Source organism: Felis catus, chromosome B2 (assembly GCF_018350175.1).
Source record: "Felis catus isolate Fca126 chromosome B2, F.catus_Fca126_mat1.0, whole genome shotgun sequence".
Taxonomy (NCBI): Eukaryota; Metazoa; Chordata; class Mammalia; order Carnivora; family Felidae; genus Felis; species Felis catus.
In genome coordinates this window covers 9891769-9917238 of record NC_058372.1, presented here as the reverse complement: position 1 = coordinate 9917238, position 25470 = coordinate 9891769, and the positions used below count along the sequence as shown (strand labels likewise).

General features: G+C 40.9%; 1 long non-coding RNA gene across 2 annotated transcripts in view; it reads right to left on the bottom strand.

The window, feature by feature from the left end:
- LOC111560415 overlaps positions 1-25470 on the bottom strand; it is a 213959-nt gene that overhangs the window by 125214 nt on the left and 63275 nt on the right. The window contains exon 1 of one of the 2 annotated variants that reach the window (XR_002742171.2): positions 3061-3430. The exons of the other annotated variant lie outside the window; for it this stretch is intronic. This is a non-coding gene — a long non-coding RNA (uncharacterized LOC111560415). Of the gene's footprint in view, positions 1-3060; positions 3431-25470 lie in introns of those variants that run through there. 2 annotated transcript variants of the gene reach the window in all.

Genomic DNA, 25470 nt, shown 5'->3' with positions numbered 1-25470 from the left:
CTTTCTTTTTTAACAAATTCACATGAATCATTTCTTAGGAACTAGCCCACAACTTTTGTATTTCATGATTAAAAAAAAAATATATATATATATATATATATATGTATCACCCATTTCCAAACACTTTCTTTTTTTTTTAATTTTTTTTTCAACGTTTATTTATTTTTGGGACAGAGAGAGACAGAGCATGAACGGGGGGGGGGGGGGGGCAGAGAGAGAGGGAGACACAGAATCGGAAACAGGCTCCAGGCTCTGAGCCATCAGGCCAGAGCCTGACGCGGGGCTCAAACTCACGGACCGCGAGATCGTGACCTGGCTGAAGTCGGACGCTTAACCGACTGCGCCACCCAGGCGCCCCCAAACACTTTCAAAGCGTACAATTCCAGGCTTTATGATTATTTTTTTTTTGTAACATACATTTTAAATAGGCTTCTATCAGAAAAGGAAACATACTTTAATCAGAATATTTTACTTTTTTTTTACTGTTTAGTTTTGAGAGAGAGAGAGAGAGACAGAGCATGAGCAGGGGAGGGGCAGAGAGACAGGGAGACACAGAATCAGAAGTAGGCTCCAGGCTCTGAGCTGTCAGCACAGAGCCCGACTCGGGGCTAGAACCCACGAGCTGTGAGACCATGACCTGAGCTGAAATCATTCGCTTAACCCACTGAGCCACCCAGGTGCCCCAATCAGAATATTTTAGATCAGATCGTGGGATGCGTTCCATGGAAGCATTCTATAGAAATTCCCCGTCCAATACTAGAGTCACTAGCAATATGAGGCCATTTAAATTTAAATTCTCTAAAATTAAGAACTCAGTTCCTCAGTTGTACTAACCACATTTCAAGTGCTCAAGAGCTACATGTGGCCGGACAGCACAGAATCATGTGGCCATCACAGAGAGTTCGATTGGATAGCACATCTATAGTTGTCTCTGTAATTATCTTTATCCACAAAAGATGCTATTTTCTTGACCCAATGTCTTAGCCTTTTTGTACAATTGTAGACTGCAAAGGATGTCCAAGAATAAATGTATCAACACTTATTATTACCCGGGCATTATTACTAATGCTTGGAAAGTTGAGGAAGATCACTCAGGGCTTTCGTCTAGATTCTGAGGTCCATGCTGGATTGAAATCCTTAGCCTTCTGGTCCCTGACAAGAGTATGTGGCTGATTGAAATCTAGGGCCGGGATGATCAGATTTTATCCACTATGACAGTGCTGACTGATTTGTAATAGCTGCTTGATTCGGGCTCCTGAGCTCAGAGAGAAAAAGTGGCTTGATGTGTTAATGATGGCTTGCAGGTCAAGAGCTGATGTCACGCTTGCTGGGCATTTTCTATCACTACAAGCATTCGCGTGCAACTAATAAGCACACGCACAGTGGGAAGATACACAGGCACCAGGAAAACAATTTCGAAGCAGGCAATGGTATGTTTCATATCCCCTGGACTACCTGAAAATCACCCTTCAGCTTTGGCTCTGTAACTTTAGAAGGAGATAGATGGAACTCCAGTGATAAAAGGAAAAACTTTAAATTACTCTCTTACACGTTCCCCAAGCCCTGAATAACCTAGCCCACCCTCTCTCCATCTTTCATAAGAGATATGAGTCCTGTCTGGACTAAGAAAAACCTCTTTGGAATGGTTCTGAGAAAGAAACTATAAAATAACCTTCCAAGAGAGTCTTTTATGGAGAAAATGAAATGTCACCTCTCCTGCAGTGGCTTAAAAAATATGTTTTCCTGAAAATCAGAAGACACACGGAAGGCTCCTTCGGGCCACACGATTCTGCAATAGTCTCTTGAGGATTTAAGAAATCCCATTTGTCATTCTTAGACCCTTGCCTGTCCCCTGCATAAATTCCTAGTGCACTCTGTCCCTAGGAGAAAAATGTATTCTTTTGCTCACAGGAAATGAAGTTTGGGATCTGCTGTAACTCCAGCTTGCTATTTGGAAGGTTGAATTCTATAAAGATTTCCAAGCTTATCCATCTAAATCTCCACACTGAAAACTCTGGTTCAGCCGCTGTGAAGTTACACGGAGGCTGGTTGATCCCAGGTTGGGAGCTGTCTGAGAGCTTTGCTTCATTTTAGACTTTTGTATGGAGTTTTGGCCCTATTTCCAAAGCAAAGGAAAAAAATGCAAATCTTTTTCAGCTTTGTTAGCGATGCTCATGGCATACATTGGTTAAAACGGAAGTCTCGTTGACGAACTGATTTTTCAATAATCTGTGTGAGGTTTTGTTCTATTTTCTGGGACAACCATGAGTTGGTGGTATAAACACAGAAGTATTTTTAAATTTTTTTTAATGTTTATTTGTGAGTGAGAGACAGAACGTGAGTGGGGGAGGGGCAGAGAGAGAGAGGGAGACACAGAATCTGAAGCAGGTTCCAGGCTTTGAGCTGTCAGCACAGAGCCCAACAGGGTGCTTGAACTCCTGAACCACGAGATCATGACCTGAGCCGAAGTCAGACGCTCAACCGACTGAATCCCCAGGCATCCAGAGAAGTTGTTTTTATTTTATTTTATTTTATTTTATTTTATTTTATTTTAAGATTAAAAAAATCTTACTGAGGTGAAATTCACATAACATAAAATTCACCATTTTTTGTTTTATTTATTTTATTTACTTATTTATTTTTATTTTATTTACTTTAGTTTTTGATTATTATTTACTTATTTATTTTTTAATTTGTAAGTTAGCATCAGGGCTATAATCATTTCAAGAGTAGATTCCAGTGATTCCCCAGAAGTTGCTTTTAAAGCAGACATATTAAAGGAGAAATTCTCCAAAAGCATCAATTCAGACTGGAAGAAATTGTGTCCTTTCTTATGATCAAGAGAATCACATTTATATAAAAGAGAGACTATCAATTTAAATAGGAAAAAAAAAAAGCCTGAAGGAAAATGATTCAATTTGGTTCTTACTGAAATGTCTACTTATTAAGATTTGGGAGGGGGGCACTAATTTGTGATTTGGCATCACAATTGTTATCAGCCTGGAAACCTCGTTTCCATTAATTCCTTAAGAAAATTCAACCATTCAACGACGAGTATACCTTTGATGACTTAAAGTATCAGGCATTCTTCTATGGCAATGTGACTGCTGGGTGACGAACCTCCTTGTACGTCGTAAGCAGGTACAAGACTGACAAAGTAACGCACAAGCCTTCCATCAGCCGGACCTTTCAGCATGCACAAAATGAGTATCGGATGATTTAAAGGTATACTTTTAAAAATTCACACTATAAGAGAAAGGAAAAGAAAATACGGAAACAAATATTTTGTGCAATTTTATGCAACTTGTCAAAAGAGCACAGTAGCCACAGTCTTATGTGAGAAAACATCAAGGGGCACCTGGCTGGCTCAGTTCAAAGAGTGACTCTTGATCTCGGGGTAGTGAGTTCGAGCCCCACATTGGGTGCAGAGATTACTTAAATAAACAAACCAAAAAAAAAAAAACTTAAAAAAAGGAAACATCAAATATAATCATAAATACAATACAGCCCCATACAGAAATATATATGTGTATATTTGTATATGAAAATATATATACACATATATATACATACATACATATGTATACATACATATACATATATATACACATATACATATATACGGGTATACATATGAAGTTTATCTAGAACCTGGAGAATCCCCACATAAAGAGTATTTCTAACAATGTGACATATGAATATTCTAATTACTAGCCATTTGCCCAAAAAAAATGTTAAAAGAAAAAAATTGTAAATGAATTAACTTGGATATGCAAGCAGAATGTCCAGGTAATAACATTTACTGAGAGCTTATTATGTGGCAGATATGATGCTAAACACTTTACACACATTAATTCACTTGATCCTTACGAATCAGTAAGGTGCAATTAATAACTACATTTCATATATGAAAAAACTAAGGTTTACAGTGCTTTGCTAATTTGTCCAGCTACAAGGCTAATAGACCCCGAAGGAGACGCCAGATCTGTCTGATACTGAATCCTCTCTTTTGTGATGAATAGGTAAGAATTGTCTTACATTAACATATCAAAGCACCAGCTTATGAGGGTTAGTTTCTGCTCACTCAATTATGGTGTTTTATATATACAAATGGTTATTTCCCAAGTGCTTAAAAATACTCGTTTATTTCTAGTCACTCAATGCATATTGAATGTGTACTTTGTGGTGGGCACTGTACTAAGACATCAGGACAAAAGGATGAATAAAAGGTTTTTCAGGTCCTCGAGTAGGTCAGTCCAATGGAGGAGAAAAACAAATAAACATATGTTTACAACATACCGTGCTAAATACCATGCTTCCAGGGTTCAAAGTGCTTCGGCAGAAAGAAGATGGCATTTAAAAGCCTGTTTGCAAGATTAATATTTTTAGGCAAGCTTTTTACTACATACCGTTTGTACAGAATTTTAACATAAATTTCCATTAATTCCCAAATAGGGGAGTTTTTAAGTGTTATTGTTGTTAATACCACCATCACTGAGAGTATTGAACAAACAAGCTAAGACAGTCTAGCTACTCTGGAAGGAAATGTGTCTAAGTCACCCAACATAGGTAGTCCTTTTTGGAAAAGAAAAGTAGGTCAAACTGTGGTGGGAATTTTTCTTTTAGTCATAGGTTCATGAAAGTCTTAAGCAGCTGAATATAAACTTGCTCCTGCCCTGTGGAAATATCTAATAATATTTTGAATGTTTATGTATAAACTACAGAATATTAAAATGATATTTTATTAATGATGCTAGGAATATTTAAGATTATAATTAGCTCTCACACAGAAAGCACATTTTTTTCAACATAAATGAAATCTGACTACTGAGGAGGAGCACTCAAAAGTGGGTATCTTCTTAAGGAATTTTTAAGTAAATCCGTATTATCTTCTTGTTCCAAATAAAGTGATGGTGGCTCTCAAATATTTGTTCCACCTTAAGGAATTTTTCATTAAAATGTTTTGTTATCTACTTCAGGGATTTTTAAATACGCTGTGCAAACATGTCATACTACCAAGGGACCCAACGCAGGATAATAAAGGACTCTCAGTTTGTACTATGGCAACTGGTCTTTTCCTCATGGGTAGACTTCAGGACTAACCCTTCCCTGCATCTCTGTTCCCATCCACTCTGTTCCTAACTCAGTATCCCCATAAACTGCAGTCAAGCAACCAGACAGGAGACAGGGCTAAATGGCAGCCCAAATGAACGTGGCACTTAAGAAAGTCCCTTGGAGGGGCACCTGGGTGGCTCAGTTGGTTAAGCATCCGACTCTTGATTTCAGCTCAGGTCATGATCTCATGATTTGTGGTTTTGGGCCCCACATCGGGCTCTGCACTCATGGAGGGGAGCCTGCTTGGGATTCTCTCTCTCCACCCTCCCCCCACTGTCTCTCTCTCAAAATAAATAAGTAAACTTAAATAAAAAAAAAAAAAGAAAGGAAGCCCCTTGGAGATCAGATAAACCTCTTGATCAATGCATCCTCGCAGAGTTCTTCTAACCTCATAAAAGAGAAGATTTAGCAACCATTTTTTCACTGTAACTTATGCTTTGGAGTTGAGTCCGGAATTATACCATATACGTGAACTAACTAGAATTTAAATAAAAGCTTGAAGAAAAAAAAAAAAGAAATAGACTTTTCCCAGAGTAATTTTATCTGTAAAATGGGAACATTAAACTTGATCATTGGTGAGATCCAGCTCTTACGTTTATGAGGTCTTGATGCCCAAGAATCAGGTAAAATATTTGTCTACCTATATGTGAAGATAGTGTGTGCTTCCTTATGCAGCCAGTGTGTAATACTGGGAGTCTGAACGACTCCTATTTTTCTAAAAGAATTACATAAATGAGCTAATAACGTAGAGGAGATTTAGAGATTAGTTGTTGAGAAGATTCCTATGACTTTCGGACCCCTGAATAAAATATTAGCAAAATGAATTACTCAAAAAAATAGTGAAGGTATGACAGAAAGCTAGTGTTTGTCGGTGAATTCATGAAGCACACGGCAAGCTAAGATTTACTGTTTGGGAAAAGCCAAGAGAGGCCCTCTTCTCACACTTTCCGACATAAATAGGAAGTATAGATGTATAGATAGAGATATTCCTATACCCTAAACACGTCCATTGCATAAAAGGTGGGAAAAAAAATGAAACACCTTTCAAGAGTAGTTACCTCTGAATAGTGAAACCACAGACAATTGCTGTTTTCTTCTCTTTTTATGCATTCCCTAAATTTCCTCTTATTTATCATCAGGAAAAGATATTTTGATACAATGGATTTGTTTCTATTAATAGACCCCTGGATGTGGTCTGCTCGAGAGTTTTAGCAAGAAGAAATGTTAAATAATTTTAGCATACAAGAATATCTATGGCCAATGTGCCTATGAGCAAGAAATATGAGAAGTTTGATCTAAATACAGAAAAGCTGAATTCAATTCACATGTCGCGGATGAGGCACCAAGAACAAAAAGAAAAAAAAATGTATTATGCTCAAAAGTGATGGTTGGTGGCCACAGTTTATATTTCATGGCTTGCCAAGAGACTGTGTTTTGCCAACTTTGCAAGACCTACTCTTTACATGATGGGATGAACAACGAGATGAAAACTATAAATTACCAAGGAGAATTTAGGGGATATTGTTAAGGAATTAGAGTAGAATGTGGTCATTTATTTCATTTTACTATATTCAGACATTATAAAATTTTGTTGGAGAAATTTACTAAATATCTTCCCTAAAATGAAGACATTTTTTAGACCCAAAGATCCTCAGATGCCCAATTTCTTGGATCACTATTGGCTCGTAAAAGAGATCATGCTTATTGATGTGATAAAGTATCCGAACAAAACGAAATTAAAACTATGGAAATACAAAACACACGATTTGCTTTCATGAAAATATGAACGTGTCTAAACTCAACGTGGACCCCTGGATGGAGTGATCTGCATTCCTCCTTCCTCTCCATGCTGCACTCTGGGTAAATAGAATCACAGTCTCAGAAAAATTGTGGAGCTTTGTTATGGAAATTAATTTGCAGTTTCAGAAGAGAGTTGTGGGAGGAAGGAAAAAAAAATTAACCGCTTCTCCAATCTTCCATAAATTATGAGTGCTTGACTGGAGAGGCAGAGGCCAGTGAAACCAAAGGAAAGGGAAGGGGCTCCATAGATGATCATCCAGGGAGCTGAATGTGTCTATCGTCTGGACAATGACATGGACCCCACATCAACAGATTGCAGCACATTCTCCAAGTACGTGTATCTTCTTTCAGCTGGAAACAAGTGACAAAAAGTACGTATCCAACAAAGTTTTTGAAACTTTTATCACTGAAGACCTTATCTGGAATTATCAGAAGGAGAAAGTACTCATGGGACTGGATTATTTGCAAGACATGTTACACATTTATTGACTTCAGCTAAGTATATGTTCAAATTCCAATCCCTCCCCCCGCCTTTTTTTTTCAATATGTTTGAGTGGCTAAAACTTCAGAATAGGTAATATATTTTTTAAACACCCATTTATGCAAACCCAGTATAAATTAGATATATTTTTTAATCACATTAATCCTTCTATGGCAGCCGTCACGAGCCTCATTTTTCAGATGAAATGCCTGAAATCCAAGGGTGAAGTGATGTAGGGTCTTACTACAGATCGCAGGTGGGAGAATTGAAATGCAAATCTATCTTCTGGTTGTAAAATGGTAACTTTCACATATAGCATGCATCCTTCTCCAAAAAGTTCAAGTTTTATCTTTCTTCTCTTTAACTCATGACAGTTTCTTATCACACTGGATTATTATCAGGATCTCCACTTATCTATTTATACATCATGTTCATTGTTCCTATCTTATGCAGAATAGTACAAAACGTTGTTCAATGACTTTTTTTTTGGCACGACTAGGAATGCTTTACATGATTTTTCTCTTCCAGTTTAAAGTATGAGAATTATTTTAAATACCTCAAAATATTAAACCATTCTTAAGTTACTGGTGTGGATACTGTGTGGTCAAGGTGCTTTTTCTCTTAATATGTTGTTGGATTCAATTTGTTTATAGTTTATCTAGAATGTTTGCATTTATTCATAAGTGAATCAGCTTTACTATGTTATTATGCAATGTTCGGTTTCCAATGTTCACTTTAAGAAAAAAGCATTTGTCTGTACTTTATAACACATCAAACAATTGTGGAATCATGTATTCCTTAAATTGGGGGTGAGAATTCACCCAACAACGTAAGAAAAAGAAAAAAACAGGAGAAGTAGAGCTTCCTACATCTAAAGACTGTGAGTCTTGTCTTTTTTTTTTAATTTTTTAACATTTATTTATTTTTGAGACAGAGAGAGAAGAGCATGAACGGGGGAGGGGCAGAGAGAGAGGGAGACACAGAATCGGAAGCAGGCTCCAGGCTCTGAGCCATCAGCCCAGAGCCCGACGCGGGGCTCGAACTCACGGACCGCAAGATCGTGACCTGAGCTGAAGTCGGACGCTCAACCGACTGAGCCACCCAGGCGCCCCCGTGAGTCTTGTCTTTAATGAGCAAACTTCCAGATGGATCTGAACCATGAAACTTCTGCCTTAACCTCTCCACCTAAACTGAGGAGTCGACTTAACTCCAAGGGGACAAGAGCCACAAAGAAGGAACCGTACCTCTCCAAATGGAGGGACCAGGGTGTGTGCATCTCAGCGCTAGAAATTCCAGACAATTTGCCAAACTGCTAAATACCACCTGCCTCTGTAAACACACGTTGCTTTTCGTACCCAACATGTTCCAGGTACAAGGCAGCTCTCTACCAAGGACCCAGGCGCTGTGATTTTCTGACTTTGCCCTTTCCACATGTTAGCAAGCTGCCACAGCAGTCCCGGCTGCCACAGGCTCACATGACAATATCCAGAGAGGAAGGAAGGTATTTCTTCCCCGATGTCTACTCTATTAGGTAAAACATTTTCCAAGAGCTCTTAGTAGACATCCCCTCCAGTCCCTTTTACCAGGAAATGTATCTTGTGTCCGTGTCATAGATGCAACGGAGATGAGAATACAAGTACAAGGCATTTTCAGCATCTATTGTAGGAGTTTGCTCTCTCAGCAAAGCCAGAAATGAAGGAGAAAGAGCTGTTCTGAAGGCCATCAACACTTTGGTCACAGGAGAATAAGGGACGATGGGCGCCCAGGTAAGACCCATTGGGGATGAGAGGAAAGAGCAACAAAGAAGGGAGTATTGGGCTACAAAACACAAGCATGTTCATGTCCCAGGGCTGAGAATTACAGAGGAAAGTGTAGTTGTCTTTCAGTATTGTGCATGGGCTAGGCTTTGAATACATTTTGAATTTTCCCATAAGATTGAATGGATGGAAAAGGTAAGGTCAATAAGGTCTGGATGTACTCAGGGCAGCCCAGGATAGGAATATTTGAGAGCACATCTTATTTTTCTGACATTGAACTCAAAGAATATAGCAGTTAACTTTTACCACCATCCCGGTGGTGATCAAAGACCAGGCAGGGTGAAGCCTGGACACTGCAGTAGTTCAATCATTGTTACGCCCACATGGGATATTTTAGGTATGGGACCTCAGGCTGTTACGGGGACTCACGCTGTCCTATATCCCTCTTCATTTTGTTAATCCACTAATACTATCTTTCATCACAGGGATGACAATGCCTGGCGTATGGGAATAGAGATTATTTATTGCGGAAGGAAAAGAGATCTGTCTCCAATATGGCAAAATAAAGAGTAGCAATTCCTTATCATTCTTTGTGTTAAGTGTGTTACTGAGGCTTACCTCATCAGTGTTTAATCGGTTTCCTTCCTATTTTTCTCTCCACGAAGCCAGAGAGGTACATATTAAACACAGGAGTTTTTGACAGCTTCCTCTTCCCTAGGGCAGCTTGCTCAACTAATAATAACTAAGATATCTTTTGACAAGTGCAGCTAAGAGCTGGTAAAGCTTAGTCAATCTACATCGCCTTGTTGGCACTTCCTTTCCATTTTAGACCTGCCTTACCTTGAATAATGGAAACTGAACAATGGCCGCAGAAGCCATAAAATCCAAGCGAGACAGTGGGTGAAATCGGGCAAGGAGGGTTAGTGGGGATGAATGCAAAACCATACTCATATTGATCAAGGGAAGGAAAATACTTTTTCCAACTGCAATTGCGGCTGAAACCCATAAATTAGATGATTGAAGTAATAAGACACGTGAAATGGCTTTTAAGTCCACTACCTACTCTGTGTAATAAATTTCAAATGACATCGAGGCTTTTAGTGGAGAGAATGATTTATTGCCATCTGCAAGAAGGAAGCTTTCAGGGATTATCTCTAACGTGGCAAAACACTATTCCAAATTTCACAAAATTAGCAAAGCTTAGTGAAGCTTGGTGACTGAACTGACAAGCAAGCTCAGAAAGAAATGTTTAATGGAACAAAAATAACTGCAAACACACGCTCTCACATACCAATACTTAGGCGTGTATTATCTCCTCAAAAGAAATCCAAATTTAATGTTAAAGGAAGACGTTTAATTTTTTATTAAAAAAACATTCCTGAGAATGTTTGATTTGGTTTTTGATTATTTTTACTATGCGCACATATCCCCAAAAGAACATAGAAAAGTATAAATATATTCCAACTTGCTTTCATGGTGGAAGGGCCAAAATCCTAAGTTGACTGAACTTTTCTTGCCTCGGGGAACACCCTTCATTCAAAAAAAAGCTGACAGAGTTTAATGAACTACCTGAACAAGGCATAGAAGGGACAACTGAGGAAGTAACTTTCCATAGCCATCTCTTTTTTGTTTTTTTTTAAGTTCATTTATTTATGTTGAGGAAGAGAGAGAGTGCACACGTGCATTCATGGGGAGGGGCAGAGAGAGAAAGAGAGAGAGAATCCCAAGCGGACTCCACGCTTGCAGGGCAGAGCCCAGCCCAATGCAGGGCTTGAACTCATGAACCGTAAGATCGTGACCTGAGCCAAAATCAAGAGTCAGATGCTTAACCTCCTGAACCACCCAGGTGCCCCACATATCCATCTTTTAAAAAAATTTGCAGTTAGGCAACTTACGTAAAATCTGAGAGGTTCCTACAAAAGCGTATTATTAGCGGCCGAGCAAACAGCCTGACAGGAAGTGACAGAGAAATCTGAGGATTGGGACAGGAAGCGACGAGAATGACGCCAGGAAGTCTGAGACCTGGAAAGACTTCCTGGATCTGGGATCTATGGCCACTTGTGCTTTCCTCTTGCCCATCTATCTAATCGTTTTGTCCCGGCAGCGTTGCAAAGAATCAGAAAGTTGGGGATCCGGAAGCAGGACTTCCGTACAGGCAATAGGCTCTCACTGCCAGAATTCTCAGATTCCAGATAGGCAATATTGGAGTTTTTTTCCCTTTCCTTCTGGTCTAGGATGAGCAGCACTGGGCTTTCAAGAGGGGCGACATCAGCCTGGCATACATTGTGTCCCCTCCAGTGCCACTCTTTCCCTTTCTTTACCCACAGTCCCCTCACTTTCTGAGGACCTGTACTCAGTCCTGGCTGAGACGGAATTGGCAGCCGTGCATTAACCATTTGTTGAACCTCTTTGTTTTCCCTCCACATCACCTATTTTACTACCACAGAGACTCAGATTTCATTATCTCGCCTGTCAAGACTACAGTCTAAGAAAGGAAATGTTTTGGATATTAACGCAGCCTCTTATTCCCCCTCTAAATTGAACGGAACTGTGTTCCAATTTTTAATGATTTCTCCATTACCGCAAGATAGAAAAATAGCAAAAAAAAAGAAAAAAAAGTGCTTCTCAGTTACATAATTAAAAAGAGTATCTTCCTTAGATAATTTTCAAGTTGCCAATCTAAGAACCGTACATGGCTTAATTGTTAACAAGTGGTGCGATGGGACAAATAACTAAAGTGGGGGTGAATCATACAGTGGGATGATGTGTTTTTGTCCAACTCCTCCTCACAGAAGCAAACTATTCCTACAAATGATAACTGGTAATTAAAAGTCACAAAACACATCACGTTTGAGGTAGCCAGTGTCTCTGGATATGCCAAGGCATTCTCTCCCACTGATTAATTACTAAAATATTGTGTCTCGGGATACCTGGGTGACTCATTTGATTAAGTGCCCGACTCTTGATTTCAGCTCAGGTCATGTTCTCACCGTTCACAAGACTGAGCCCCACGTCAGGCTCTGCGCTAACAGCACGGAGTCTGCTCGAAACTCTCTCCCTCTCTCTCTCTCTCTTTCTCTGTCTGCCCCTCCCCCACTTTCTCTCTCTCTCTCTGAAAATAAATAAACATTAAAAAATAAATAAATAAGGGGCACCTTGGTGGCTCAGTCAGTTGAGCTTCTGACTTAGGTTCAGGTCATGATCTCACGGTATGTGAGTTCGAGCCCTGCATCGGGCTCTGTGCTGACAGCTCGGAGCCTGGAGCCTGCTTCGGATTCTGTGTCTCCCTCTCTCTCTGACCCTCCCCTGTTCATGCTCTGTCTCTCTCTGTCTCAAAAATAAATAAACACTAAAAAAAAAATTAAAAACAAATAAATAAATAAAATGTATCTCACAGATGTATGATATGAGTATCAAACAAATCACTTCTTTCCAACATTTCCATTTGCACTAAATCTGGATGAAGAGAAGTAATCCTCCCCATAAGTAATAAAATATTCTTCAAGAAAGTAGACCCATCATTTTAGAAATGTGGAGAAGTATTTCAGTCAGGGATGAGCTCCCCAAACCCTGTGATTTGAATTCAGAAAGCAATTAGTAACTACGTGTTCTCTCAGTTTCCGAGTTAACAGAAAGACCTGTGTCCAAGAATACTGGAATCTCACCACAGACACTATTCGAAAATAATATTATTCATTGAAAAGTAGTTCTTTCTCAGGACCCATTTGTTCTAACTATCTACTGCTATATAACGAAGCACTCTCCAAACCTATTGACATAAAAATAGTGACCACGTTCTCATGGCCACAGAGTCTGTAGGTCATGATTTTGAGCAGAGCACACTGGGGAAGGCTTGTCTCTGCTCCAAGGCATCCTGGGTCTCTGCTTGAAGACTCAAGTGGGTTGAGAGTGACTCAATCATTGGGGGCTGGACTCATCTGGAATCTTCTTCACTCACATAACTGGTGCCTGAGCTCAGCTAGGGCTGCTGACCAGCATGCCTGCAGACAGTCTCTCCACATGGCCCGGTCTTACCCCAGCATTGCCCCTGGGCCTCAGAAAAAGCCCTCTGAGATAGAACATCCGGTAAACAGGAGATCAAGGCGGACATTGCTCAGCCTTTTCCGGCCCAGCCTCAGATCATATAGTATCTCTTCCACTAAATCCTGTTCCTTGCAAGTGAGTCCCAAAGGCCAGCCCAGTTTCAAAGGAAGAGCAATGAGACTTTGTCTTTGATGGGGGAGTGGCAAGGTCACATTGCTGAAGAGCCTGAGGGATGGGAGATGTCGTGGCCATCTTAGGAAAAGTCAATCTGTCACACTATCCAAGGAGGAGGGTGGGATTTGAAATTCATTTAGCATCTTTTACATGCCATTCTTTATTTTTTCTAATGTTTATTTATGTTTGAGAGAGAGAGAGACAGAGAGAGAGAGAGAGTGTGTGTGTGTGAGTGAGGGAGGGGCAGAGCAGGAGACACAGAATCCAAAGCAGGCTCCAGGCTCCCAGCTGTCAGCACAGAGCCCGACACGGGGCTCGAACCCAAGAACCACGAGATCATGACCTGAGCCGACGTTGGGGGCTTAACCAACTGAGCCATCCAGGTGCCCCAGAAGCTTCTGACTTCAAAAAAACAAATGTTTCATTATTATTTGAGATTCTATATGTTGAGTAGGCAGTTCTGATATTAGCTGGACCTGTAGTGGTCTGAGAACTCGGTTGATCTGGAACCACCAAGAGGGCTCCCATGGCTGGCCCCAGACGCTGGTTTTTAGCTGGGAGCTCAGATGGTCAGCTGACTAGAACATCTACAGAGAACCTCTCCCAGAGACTCAAGCATCCCACAGCACGGGGGCTGGGTTCTGAGAGGCAGTATCCCAGAGCAAGCATCCCCAGAGACAATAAATGAAAGCTGCCAGCCCTCACAAAACTTGACTCAGAATTGCCAGGGTCCGATATCGGCCATATTCAACTGGTTAAGCCGTCACAGCACCTTTGAGATTCTAGAGTGGAGAAAAGCAGTTTCACTCTCAAAGGGGAGCAGTCAAGAATGGAGAGACATCTCTATCCACCACAGAAATCGTAGAGTGAGAAAGAAAACACAAATAGAAACTATTTTGGTACAACTGCTGTTTGTGAACAGTTAGGCTCATCAGACACAACATAGTTGGTTAAGCAAAGCTCAAGGCAAACGTTCTGAACCCTTGATTCAGTGTTCAGAAAGAGGAAACCCGTTTCTGGGTGGCTCAGTTGGTTGAGCATCTGACTCTTGATTTCACCTCAGGTCATGATCCCAGAGTTGTGGCTCAGTGTGGAGCCTGCTTAAGATTCTCTCTCTCTCCCAGGGCGGTTAGGCATCCAACTTGGCTCAGGTCATGATGTCACAGTTTGTGAGTTCCAGCCCCACGTTGGGCTCTGTGCTGACAGCTCAGAGCCTGGAGCCTGCTTCGGATTCTGTATCTCCCTCTCTCTCTGCTCCTCCCCCACTCGTGCTCTCTCTCTCTCTCAAAAATAAACATTAAAAAAAATTTCTCTTCCTCTGCCCCTCTCCTCTACTCACGTGCTTTCTCTCTTTCTTTAAACTTAAAAAAAAAAAAGGAAACCTGATCTTCCCCAGTTGTCAGTAGGTCAGGGTGCCCTACAAAAGGGATTTGTATCATTTCTTTGTGAAGTACTTGAGACAACCCAACTTAAGAGTGCAAGTTGGTTACACATATGCCAGCTACCATCCTAAACAACTGCCCCCTTATTTTATCCAATGCAAATTGAAAAAAAAAAAAAGTTGCATGGGAAAAGGATCATGATGTTAGCTAAAAAGAGAGAGGGTTATAAACTTGTGTTTATACCATCATTCTGATACTGCTTTTGCTTGTATGTTTTTCAAAGTGTTGGCATTTAATGCAATAGTGTATGGAGGTTCAAGTTCACTATCTTCTGCTGCTCCTGGAGGCAGCGTACTGTATATCCTTGCGGATGGTTTCCAGAGATTAAATGTCAAGACTGGAGCTTCTGAGCTCCTGGGAAGCTAAATGCTCTGTGGCTGGTCCGAGGACCTGGGACCTGGCCATCTTAAACATGGAGTTGCCCAGGTGAGCCTTCGAATGTCATGATACAAACAAGCAAGAAAGAACGCCTGGGTATTTACGAGGGTCCGAGCCAGGGTGTCCGCTCCAAAGGGCTGGAAGAGTGGGAGGTTCTTCAGAATTTTGAGAAAAGCATGAGAAGGTTGACAATACGTCCAGGGAGGGAGTGTAGGTTGCAAGTTTAAGTCTAATGGAAGAGCAAGCCGCAGGTAGAGGGGCCTTTGCATGGGGTATGTGGGAGGCCACTGGGGGTATTAAGCTCCATGGGTCTGAAAACCATAGCAGGTCTGGGGGTGGGACAGGGCAAGAGGCAGAGGGGAGCACGGTCTCTAAATAAACTGAAGAACGGAGGCTCTTCCTGATTTCCTAGATGGCAGGATGTTGCTGTTCTGTGCCAGCCTAAGGAAAGAGAGAGAAGAGGCTGAAAATAACTAAGACTGGATTTCAGCCCCAATGAATGAGAACAGAGCCAGACGAAATTTGATTGTACCCAGTATTAAGAAATGTGAGTTGACTTTTAGCTGAAGAGCAATTCAGACCTTTCCTTCCTTCCTTCCTTCCTTCCTTCCTTCCTTCCTTCCTTCCTTCCTTCCTTTCTTTCTTTTTCTTTCTTTATTTTCTTTCTTCTCCTTCTTCTTCTTCTTCTCTTCTGTTTCTCTATCTCTGTCTCTCTATCTCTGTCTCTGTCACACACACACACACACACACACACACACACGCAAACACACACAAGGAATAGAAGAAAAACATACTATAACTATTAACAATCATGATTTATATGCTGTTAAATGATGGCTGACATTGTTACATTTTTCAGGGTTTTTCCTTCTTTTTTCTTTTTTTTTTTTTTTGGCAGTGACCATACATTAATTGCAAAATTGCAAAAGGATAGGACAAAATAGAACCTAATTAGATGACAAGCAAAAACCTAAAGTGTATTCTACTCCCCAGTAATCCCCCTTGATCCAGGACCAGGCACATGGCTCTACGCGAGGTCCAAGGAAATGAGTTTCTAGACAGAGCAGCATGACCGTAGCCAAAACAGTCGAAGTAGAGAAGAACTTCCGCCCAGTGTTGACAAACGCACTCAGCGGCTCTTACTCAGCACGCTTACTCTGTGCTCTCACTACTGTCAACGGATAGAAGATTACTCTGGAGCTGACTCCACAAATGGGGCTTTACTCTTATTCCAGTGAAATTAAGCTTTCTATGAAATAAAGAAACAAATAAAACATTTGCCAACAGTATCCATCTTCCTTTTCCATCTCCGGAAGGGCTAGATTCTAGGGTGAGGTCAGAGGAAGAAGGAACAGAGGGAGTGAAAATAAGTCAAAATTTTGTTTTCAGAAAAGAGAACAAAAAGAAGAAAGAGAAGAAGGCAGTCGTAACTCACCGAGTAACAATGATATCTGGTGCTTCACAGGAAGCTCAGGGTCTCTTTGGGTGCCATGAAATTGGAATGAGCATCTTTCATGATAGGGATGTTTCCAACCCATTTATCCTAAGGGCTCAAAATACATAAATTTGTTTCTCTTGGACTCATGAGTGAAAATGAGAAATATACAGTCTTTCATCAAGCAGTTGAAGGTCAAAGGCAGGGAAGACAGGGCGATTGGGATCAAGACAGAAGACTACGACTCCTTCTGGGTTCATCAACTGGATTTTAAAACTATCACTTCAGAGCAACTTTACTATGAAAAGCCAAGTGAATTAGTCAGTCTTCCCCAGAGAGACAGAATCAATAGGGTGTGTGTGTGTGTGTGTGTGTGTGTGTGTGTGTGTCTATGTATCTATGTATCTATGTATCATCTATCTATCATTTTATTTTATTTTTTTTTAATTTTTTTTTTCAACGTTTATTTATTTTTGGGACAGAGAGAGACAGAGCATGAACGGGGGAGGGGCACAGAGAGAGGGAGACACAGAATCGGAAACAGGCTCCAGGCTCTGAGCCATCAGCCCAGAGCCCGACGCGGGGCTCGAACTCACGGACCGCAAGATCGTGACCTGGCTGAAGTCGGACGCTTAACCGACTGCGCCACCCAGGCGCCCCTTATTTTATTTTTTAATGTTTGTTTATTTTTGAGACAGAGAGAGACAGAGCATGAATGGGGGAGGGTCAGAGAGAGGGAGACACAGAATCTGAAACAGGCTCCAGGCTCTGAGCTGTCAGCACAGAGCCCGACGCAGGGCTCAAACTCACAGACCGCGAGATCACTACCTGAGCCGAAGTCGGACGCTTAACCGACTGAGCCACCCAGGCGCCCCTATCTAGCGATTTTAAAAAATCAATTCATCCTACTATGGGGACTGGAAAATTCAAACTCTGCAGAGAGTGTGGTCAGATTGGAGAGCCAGGGAAGAAGTGATATTGCATCTAGAGTCCTAAGGCAGTCTTCCTCCAGAATTCCTTCTTCTTCAGGAGACCTCAGTCTTTTTCTCCTGAACCCTTCCACTGATTGGATGAGGCTCAACACATTATGGAAGGTAATCTGCTGTACTTGAAGTTTATTGATTTAAATGTGAATCATATCTAAAAATGACCTCACAGCAACATCCAGACTGATGTTGGCCAAAGATTTGGATATCACAGATAAGTCAAGTTGACAGGTAAAACTAACCATCACAAAAAGCAAACACTTCACAAAATGCCAAGAGTACACAAGAGAGAGTAAAAGTGACTCAGATGATGAAATGGTGTCATAATGAAGATATTTTTTTTGAAATGTACCACTCAATAACAAAAGTTGGGACTGTCAATTGCACGCGGTTGTTCTACAGTGGGTGGAAGCGGAGCTTTCTGTCAAAAAGACAGGTATCAGGGTGTCTGGGTGGCTCAGTCAGTTAAGCATCCAACTCTTGATTTTGGCTCTGGTCATGATCTCACGGTTCATGAGTTTGAGCCCCACATTAGGCTGACAGCATGTGGAGCCTGCTTGAGATCCTATCTCTGCCTCTCACCCTCTTTGTCTCTCTCTCTTTCAAAATAAATAAATAAACTTAAAAAAAGAGAGAGAGAAGAGTATCAGGTCCACCTGTTTCCTGAATCAAGTGAATATTTTAAAGTATCTTTTCTCAGGGCGCATAGGTGGCTCAGTTAAGCGTCTGACTTTGGCTCAAGTCATGATCTCACGGTTCATGGGTTTGAGCCCTGTGTCGGGCTCTGTGCTGACAGCTTAGAGCCTGGAGCCTGCTTTGGATTTGTGTCTCCTTCTCTCTCTGCCCCTCCCCTACTCATGCTCTGTCTCTCTCTGTCTCTCTCAAAAATAAATAAACATTAAAATAAAATTTAAAAAAATTAATAAATCACCTTTTCTCTAAACCCACTTTCACTATGACATTCTGATTTTCAGAAAGGACCATTAATTAATTCTTGTGGCTACCTGGTCGTTACTCTAACAGTCTAAAGAGTATCTGGGTCTCGACCAAACCTTGGCCACCACACTTAACCTTATTTCCCTCAATTCTCCATCTACAACGCTGGTTACAATCAACACGTCACTTTAGTTCTACAGAATCTCAACACTGTTCCTGCTTTGTAGCCCTGTTTATTTTCTTCTCATCTACAATTTTTTTTTTCCTCTGTCTGTTCGCCAAATGTACTGATCCTTCACAGAGTAACGCAAGCTCTATCTATCCATCAGTCAAGTTCATCTCTGAATTCTCCATTTTTGCCACCACCAAGTGCTCGGTACACCTTCATTAAATACTTCATAATACGATAAAGCAACCTAAGGTCAATGATACTATTGCAATAAACTCATTTCTATTAATTTTGTTTCTAAACTTTGCTGATATGAAGAGGAATAATAAATATAACATCCAAGGAACTGCACTGCTATCCAATCAGTACACAAATAATTTATAGTGACAGAATCACAAAATTTTATTTTCAATAACAAAACATCTATTGAAGTCCTACGATATGTACCAAGGGCTGGACTAGACTCTGGAGTTAAAATGAGAGATGAGATGACAATCTGGCAGGGGAAAAACAAAACAAAACAAAAATTAAATGTCTTGTTGGTACAGCAGGATGCTTGTATAATAGAAAATAAGCAAAATACTTAGAAACCATCTCATGCATTTCTTTATTTTAAAGCTGAAGACACCAAGGCTCAGAAAGCAACAAGCAGCTGGTCCACAGTTACCTGTATATTTAGGCAGCAGAACCTGGTACTGGACCCCAAGCCATCCATTGGTTGCTTCAATTCATTACAGCCCATGGAGAGAACAGGTTCACCCACATAGCATAGCAAAGCAGCACAGCTCCAGATTTCACCTAAAAAGCATCTCATCAGGCTCTCAAGCCAGGATTTTTTTTTTTTTTTTTTTTTTTTTTTTTTTTTTTTTTTGTAGAGCAATGGCCCAGTCTGGGAGCGGCAAAGCATTAATCTCACCATTAAGGCCCTGACACTGCTGAGATCTTTACCACCAGTGAGTAGCAATTATTTTTGTAGTAGAGGTCCATGTACAGAGAATTGATTCTCCAGTGCATATGAATATCCCCTATTAGCCCCACTTGATAAGTGGGGGCTGTGCTCAGGGCTGCAGTGGAGGGCTACAATTGCCCAATCGAATAGTCTCTCTTCATGCATAAACATTACTCCTGCTATCACTAATGGGATAGGGTTCCACAGCACTGCGGAAAATAGAGCCCACAGTCTTGTGATAAATCTGTCAAATGTGACATGCTCTATGTGAAGAGCAGCGCCACGGCTGATTAAATGAGCAACCCGGTGTATGGTACAATAATGCGTCAAAGCACTCGGGTGCAGACAGCTGGTTCGAAGCTCCGGGAGACAAATCAGGACTTCAAAGATGAGTCATTAGAAGGAACCCAGGTTAAAAAAAAAAAAAAATACCCATACTGGAAACACTGTAGACTTCTCTCATGAACATGCCCTTCACTCCCCTTCTCTTCCTTGACTTCTTTTGGTCACTCTCCTAAAACCCAACGTGGAAATCTGGACAAGGTGCCCTACGGTACTGAGGTGAGAGCCAGAAACACAGCTCATCGTACACAGCTCATCGGTGGTCTGGCTGGATGAGACACAGGCCAACCGCTGATCTCTGGCTGTCCTTCCATGCTGTGACCACGGGACACGCCACATGCCCTACCTGACAAAATCCCCAAAGACCAAAGCTCTTCCTTCCCTCCCTTTCCCCCTTTCTTCCTGCACCACACAGTGATATTGTGACATAATATGAAATATATATTTGGTTTGTGTCCCTGGCTCCTAAGACCCTTGGAATTTCTCCAATGACGAAGGTTATTGGAGCATCTTCTGTTATTCGTAACAAGTCCCTTTCCACCACACCTGGGTTTATGCTGATGAGGTGACTCTTGGAGGTTGGAGGCTGGTTGCTGAGGAACCAATCATGTGACTAAGGGGTTGGAACTTTCTTTCCCACCCCCAGCCTCTGGGGGCTCAATCACCTACTGCCAATGACATAAAGAATCATGCCTACTTAACAGAAACTCTGTAAAAATCCCTACGTGACAGGTTTGTGAGAGCTTCTGGGTTGGTGGACACATCAAGGTGCGAACGGGGGTGCACCTGAATGGGACTTGAAGCTCTGTGCCCCTTCCCTATACTTTGCTCTATGCATCCCTTCCGTGTGGTTCTTCCTGAGCTATATCCTTTATAATACATCAGTAACAGGGAGTAGTGTTTCCCTGAGTTCTGTGAGCCATTCTAGCAAATTATCCAACCCAGGGAAGGGTCATGGGGACCCCTGTCAGTCAGAAGTATGGGACAGGAGGCCTGCACTCGCGATTGGCCTGTGAAGTGGGGGCGGGCTTCTGGGACCAAGTCCTCAACCTGCGGGGTCTGTGCTGACTCCAGGTAGCTAAGTGTCAGAATCGAATTCAATTTATGTGCAAGGGACATTCTGGCTCTGCTTCAGATAATACCGCATCAACTCTACCAGTCCAATACTGGCAAATCCTACGTACTTCTGGGAATGATGTCTTACAGACTATTCACAAAAATAAATTACAAAGCCAATTTGCAAAAAAACAAAAACAAAAACAAAAAAACAAAAAACAGTCCTTGGAGTGCCTGGGTGACTCGATGGGTTCACTGTCTGATTCTTGATTTTGGTCCAGGTCATGATCCCAGGGTCATGGGATCAAGCCCCCCCCCCCTCCCCACCTCCACCTTAATCTCTGCTGAGCATGTAACCAGCTTGAGACCCGCCCCCCTCTCTCTCCCCTGTCCCCCTGCACCCTCCCTGCTTGCACTCATTCCCTCTGTCTAAAATTTTTTTAAAAAGACTTTTTGAAGACTTTTTAGATTATTCATTTGTTTGTTTATGCGCTCATGCATCCATTTACATAAACTATATTTACAGTTCACAGTGTAGGTAGTGTGCTAGACTCCAAGGGTCTAACGTCTGTTGGAGACATTTTTTCTGTCCTCCAGTTTACTACCTCAACAGGGCTTAACACACCTTTTCTGTAGAAACCAGATAGTAAATCTTTTAAGCTTTGCAGGCCATCAGGTTTCTGCTGCAATTCGTTAACCGTCATGGTAACACCAAAGCCGTCATAAATCATACGCGAATAAGTAAGCGAGTTCCAACGAAACCTTTTTTTAATGGATCTAAAACTTGAATTTCATACAATTTTCACATGTGACAAACTATCATTCTTCTTTTGACTTTTTTTAAGACATGAATGTCTTAAAAATGTAAGAACCATTCTTCTCTCACAAACCATACAAAAAACAGGAGGTAGGCCAGATTTGGTCCATGGGCTCTACTTTGGCAACCCCTGGTCTACATGGGGAGGCCTGGGGTCTACAGAGAGTCTGTAGATCACTCTATTCCCATCCGGGTTGATAAGAGGAAAAGAAACCCATATAAATTATGTACCTCCAGTCTCAGGGGTACAAGGCGAGCTTTGGGTTTGACTACATTATGACTCAACAGAAAGCTAGACAATTGTTGGAGACCACAGAAGTATTTCTCACCTGCTCTTAATGGCATTGTTCCTCATCTGTTAAATGAGATTGAAACTCCCTCCCTCTTGGTGTTATTGCCAGGACTACAAACGATGCTCATAAAATACCCAGCCTGCTCCTAGCCAATAGAATTCACTCCATACTGGCTGCTGTAAACAAATCAGCTTTGCCATACAGGGTGCACAGGGAATCTGAAGGATTGTTCTTCCATTTTAATTTGGATCGGGGCACTTTTCGGTGCCCTTAAAGCAAAGGTGTTTGTTTGGTTGACTGGTTGCTCAATATTTTTAAGTTAGAATTTTATTATTACTATCGTTATTACTTTGATATTTACTGTTTAATTTTGCCTATATTACATACCCATTCATCCTTTTTATTATTTTAAAAAGAAACAGAAAGGCCATATATATGGGAGATAGTTTTGCCCATAGCTTATGCCCCAAAGAAGAGAAACATAAATATAGATCCCCCTTCTCTCCTTTTCTTGGGAATGTCAGTCCCCTAAAAAGATCTCCTTTTCTGATTTGGGTTAGTACTCTTTGCCCGAGAATAATCCTTTGGCTATAGACTGAACGTTTGCTTCCCCCCGGCCCCAAATCCATATGTTGAAACCTAATCCCCAGTGGGATGGTATTTGGACATGGGGCCTTTGGGAGCTGATTAGGTCATGAGTGTAGAGCCCTCATATATGGGATTAGTGCCCTTATGAAGAGACCTTTCTCAGGTCTTCTTCCACTATGTGTAGATATGGTGAGAAGATAGCCATCCCTGAACCAGAAAGCTGGCTCTCACCAGACACCAAATCAGCCGGCACCTTGATCTTAGAATCCCCAGCCTCTAGAACCCTAAGAAATACACTCCTGTTGTTTATAAGCCACCCAGGCTATAGTAGTTTGTTGTAACAGCCCAACTGGACTAAGACGCCTTTCAAACAACGACCACTCCGTACAAAAGCACAGACTCTGAATTGTGCAGCAAATTCCTACTTTCCCCTCCATCTTGCACACACACGCTTGCCAGCCTCCGATGAAACAGTAGATTCAGACCTAATCACAGCACTGGAATATTCCCGGACCTCTAAGCTTCCCTTATACCGAGTACATGAACCCGCCCTTCATAAGGACAGTGCCCACCTACACCACTCTGCCCAGCATCCAAACTTTTTAAAACTCAGCTAGCATCCATAGAGTTTCTAAATTAAGTAGAGTAAGGTTGCAGACTTATTGCTTCCTTTTGGTTTTTTTTAAGTAACTTGATGAAACTTTTTATATGAACTGGTTCCAAGCATACCAATCCTTAAAAAGTAGCAAATCCCTCCTTAGGCTGATGCAGCGGACTTAAGTACAGCTTAGAGTTGAACAAATAACCGGACCTGGTGGGTAATTGTTGTCACAAATAACACTTTGACATGCGCTGTTAAAATAAAATGAGTCTATTTCACAAACATTTTCCAATGGAGCAGGATTTTTAAAAATAGGTAACCTCGTTCAGTTACATTCCCAGTTGTGAGACTACTTTTTCACTTCATAATTACAAGTGACAGATGTTGAGCTCCTCACTCAGACCTGGCAGTATGCTAAGTGCATTACTGTATATAATTCTCACACAGCACCATGGACTGAGGACTACTGTTGTTTTTATTTTATAGATAAGAAAAGTCAGGATTAAAAGAGTACCTTGTCCAGGATCCCACAGCTCATAAATGATGAATGTAGATTTGATTTTTGGTTCCTCTGACTTAACCACATATGGGTCTAAGGGCTAAGCAACGTTGTTTCTGATGAGCCCATTCGTTCCCCTCTGAACCCACTAGAAGGATCTAGAGTTTTTCTAAAGTCAAGTGTTTGCATTTATTCTTTAGATTAAAAACTTTTATACTATGTGTCCAGAATGCTACATCTTCTCTGAGTACTTGTTTGAGCACATGAAGAGACAGAACTCTTTTTTTTTTTTAATTAATAATGGCCTTAGTTATAACCATTTCTACGGTCCAACTCCTTAGGTAAGAACGAAAGTGGTGTCCAAACATTTCGCAACATCTGTATGCCTGGCATCTAAATCATATGGGCTTCTTCAAATGTCCATTGATTGATGAATGGAAGAGAACATACACTGGAATGTTACGTAACCATGAAAAAAAAAGAATGAAATCTTGCCATTTGCAAAGACATGGATGGAGCTAGAGAGTATTATGCTAAGTGAAGTAACTCAGAGAAAGACAAATACCATATGATGTCACTCATATGTGGAATTTAAGAAACAAAAAAAAAATGAGCAAAGGGAAAAACAGAGAAAGAGAGACAAATCAAGAAACATATGCTTAAATATAGAGAACAAACTGGTGGTTACCAGAAAGGAGATGGGGGAGGGATGGGTTAAATAGGGGATAGGTAGGAAAGAGTACACTTGTCATGATGAGCACTGGGTGTTGTGTGGAAATGTTAAATCACCGTATTGTACACCTGAAAGTAATATAACATTGTATGTTAACTATACTGAAATTAAAAATACATACATACAGCATATGGACATCTTTTTATTAAACAATGCTAAGGCTCTCCCCTTAGTCTGACCAGTTCACTTAATCAGACCTTCATTTTGATACTGAAGTTGATTAGAACTCTAATATTTGAACTAAAGAGCAAAAGGAAACTTTCTTGCTAAAATAAGTTTGGTCATCACAAATAAAATACATCGTTTTTATTATCCTACATTTTAGAAAAATGCCTTCTCTGAGCTAATTCATGTTATAACTTTAGCTTTTATAGTTCATGCACACGAGCTTCCATTTTTGGAAGGACTCTGCATCTGTAAGAAAATAACTGAATACATACATTGTTTATTGTATTACCCAATATCCCTTACGTAGAGATCCAAGTGATAGACTCCATCCAAAATTTATTGTAATTGTCTTTCCAAAATAACTTGTAGCCTTCTTAATTACCATTCAATAAATACCATCCTAACCCTTGGGTTTCCTCTATTGTTTTTGTGCCAAACCTGTATTGTGCTTTGTCCTTTGTGAAACCAGAACCAAATTTAGTCCCAGGTATAGTAACCTACTAATCACAAGTTCCTGTTCAAAGTCTCCTGTTTCTCTAAAGTGCAATAAATAGGGGTTGATGACATGATTAGTATCTATGCACTGCTCTTTGACTATGAGAAAAATTGTTTCCATATATACAGAGTCTTGTATCAATTATTTAGTCAATGCTCAGACCATACCTGCCAGTCCTTATTCCTTCATGTTATCTTAAAATAAAGGTGAT